This window comes from Pteronotus mesoamericanus, unplaced genomic scaffold (assembly GCF_021234165.1).
Source record: "Pteronotus mesoamericanus isolate MK-2021 breed Mesoamerican mustached bat unplaced genomic scaffold, CSHL_Meso_final scaffold_36, whole genome shotgun sequence".
NCBI classification, from domain to species: Eukaryota; Metazoa; Chordata; class Mammalia; order Chiroptera; family Mormoopidae; genus Pteronotus; species Pteronotus mesoamericanus.
Genome location: NW_026555313.1, coordinates 15169307 through 15172534, shown reverse-complemented (window position 1 = coordinate 15172534; position 3228 = coordinate 15169307). Strand labels below are relative to the sequence as shown.

The 3228-nt window shown below is 38.9% G+C and overlaps 1 pseudogene; it reads right to left on the bottom strand.

The window, feature by feature from the left end:
* Positions 1–412: 412 nt before the first annotated feature.
* LOC129085888 (obg-like ATPase 1) lies at positions 413–1597 on the bottom strand (annotated as a pseudogene).
* Positions 1598–3228: the final 1631 nt, after the last annotated feature.

Here is a 3228-nt window from a genome sequence, read left to right as displayed (position 1 = left end):
TAAACCCAACCACCATCTGATTGATTGATTGATTTTCAAATGTTTTATTGAGTACAGACATCTGGAGTACTGTAAAACATGCTTTATCTGTAGATTCAAAAAGGAGCAAGCCACATCATGCTCACTGTCAAATGTGAGAGAGGTTACTGAGGTATCATGAGTAATATGGTTTCTGAAAGCTTCTACAATTTGGAGGAGAGTCTTAATCATGCCAAAAACAAAGCTGTTCACATTAGAGATCTTGCATTTCCTTGAAGGTACACAGTATTTTAATTTTAAAACAAATAAAAATAATTCTGTTTGTAGAAGATTCCTATCCCCCCAACTTTGTACCTTCAGTGTTTAGAAATTTTAATTTTAAAAATCATACACCTTTTGGAAATTGTACATTTACCTGAGTAATAACTAAAACTTATTTCTTCTTTTGTTGCTGGTATGTATTAAATGTGAAGAAGACAATATCTCCATTTTCAACAATGTAATTTTGCATTGTCTGTACTTTCCAGCATCCTTGACCACATTTTCAGAAACTTCTTCTTGAAAATCTTGATGTTTCATTACTTCAACCACAATGAATCTTTTTACAAAATCTGTATGAATCTTTTCTGCAGCCAGAGGCGCCTCCATCCCTTTCCTCAGTACAGGACACACTTCATCTGAGCCTGCAGAGAAAAAGTGTTCAGGTTGGAGTGCTGCAAACGCAGCCTTAATGACATTTGGCAAAGCACTTTGTGTCATGTTCTCTTCCAGATACTTCTGTCTCTCCTCAGCACTCAGTTCTTGCAACTGGAGTTCCAATGCCCCACTGAAAGGAATAATGACCTGGGCACCTGGGGCCTACCCGTCCACTCACTCATTCATTTTTATCAAATATTTGTTTTTCCTTCTAAGGTAGTCTTTCAGAAGCAGTAACCAAGTAGAACATTGGTTTTGAAGTTATAAATAAGTGTTCATTCAGCCCTTCAATCTCTTTGTCATTCCAATCATGTAGAAGAATGTATAGATCAAAACAGGTTTTTTTAATCTATAACCCAGGATTTGACTTTGCACATTATATCAAATTCAGGTGTTAGGTTTTTTTATCTCCTCCTCTCATAGCCACTTTTTCTAGGTTATCTATAATGGGCAAGTCATTTCCTCATCATTAATCTGAAGTTTTTCATGTATTATTTCTATGTCTCAAATAGGAACTACACTTCCTTCATCATGCATGGGATCATCTTCAAAAGCACCTGTTAGATGAAAGATTCCATCACAGGCACTAATGTGACATAAAAAGGCATTTCCCAGGCCTTGGCCATTGTGAGCCCCTCTTACAAGACCAACAATATCCACTGCATTTAGAAAGGCAGATATTTTGCCTGCTGGTTTGTGGTACTGGCAAAGAAAATCAAACTGTTCATTGGGCACAGGTACTCTGTTCTCATTGGGATCAATAGTGCAGAATGGGAAGATTCCTGCTGAAGGCTGACTATTGGTTAACACATTGAAGAAGGTAGATTTCCCAATATTTGGCAATCCAACAATATAAGGAAGTTCCAAATCTTCTAATGATTGGGGGTGGTTTAATTTCATCACCTCCTATTTTGGGGGGCATCATTCTTAGGGGGGCAATGACACAGGGTCCCAAAGGCAATGGCAGATGGTTCCTACTGGCAGCAGGAGACAGGGAGAAAGGAGGAGAGAGTGCAGGCCAACCACCTCCACAGAGCAGAACACATAATAGCAGCAGTGGCGGAACAGGAGGACAGAGCACCTAGCAGCACCTGTGCACAGGTGCTCTGCTCTGCCACCAACTGGTTTTTAAATCTTCTATCTGTCCTTCAAGCCTCATCTTAAATGCCAACTTATTCAGATCTAAGTTCACTATGAGGAGAGATAACAGTGACTATCACTCCATCTTGCTTTCCTCCCTGTTGATCCCTCTGATTCATCCAACAACTGGATGTGGGGAGCAACATCCCAGGCCTGAATTATGAGTTACTTAACCTAGTTCAAAGTCTGGTTCTGCCACATGCTGACTGTAAACTTGAGCAATTTGTTTAACCTCATGAAGCTTCAATTTCCACATCTATAAAATGAGGCAAGTATTCTATTACCACATGGAGATGAGGGTTAAATGGAATGATAAAGATATTAGCTTATAGTTGCTTTAATAAAAACTAGTTATTATATGATCCTGAGACCAATTATATGGATTAAAGTTTACTTTTAAGAACTGGTGACATAGTGCATATGTTTCCTCTCTAGTTCTAAGGAGCTACATTGCTCAAAGAAAATGAAAGGAAAAAAATAACCTTTTTGAAATACATTTACTATAAAGTCATCCATTGTCTATATTTCTATATTTTCTTGTTTTAATGGGTAAAATTCATGTACATTCAGTAGTTAAACAGCCAGTATTAAGTACAAGAATTTGCATATGATGTTCTATATTTAGCATAGCTTATTATTTCTCTCCAAGCATATGCTTTTACTCCTACAGATGTGAAAGAGAATCTGCTTTCAAAAAGACACTTGCCCTAGCCGTCTCTCCTATGAAGTGTATCTCACTTTCTTCTTGTACCATTGGTCCAAGAAGAGCAGCTAATTCAGCATAATTACTACCCACATAGGACTTTTCTTTCTCTTCATTAATCACTGTACATGGCACTCACCATGCATGGTCTTGGTCTGCTCTGAAGATGAAATACAAGGTTCCCCAACATTTTCCTTGGGTAGGAAATAGGCCCTGCTGAAATATTTGTAGTGAAAGAGGCATATTTTTGTGGTGATTTCGAGGTGTTATTGACACAGGCCTTCTGGGGGTCCTGTGGGTTCTTAGCTTCACACAGGAAAGAATACAAGCAAAAGCCAGCTTTAAAGCGGAAGGGAGTTTATTAGTGACCTGGTGAGACAGAGAATGGGCTACTCCACAGACAGAGCATTCCCTCTTTGGGGGAATTTGCTTCTTTATTGAGGTTCCCTTAATCAGGGGATAAGGTTTTCATTAAGAGGAGGACTATTCAGTATTTTGCCTGGAAAAAGGGTGGCGATCTCTCAGAGGAGTTCCAGGGGCCACATCATGCCCTTATATGGGCTTTTCATTTCTGATCCTGGTGGCAAGGGATGTGTGGTTTAGCATACTAATGTATACAATGAGTGTATATTGCAACTAGGGGTTACTGTTAGGTGAACTTCAGCACCATGTTAGATCAGTTCATCTCTGCAAGTTTTAGTCATAAATCT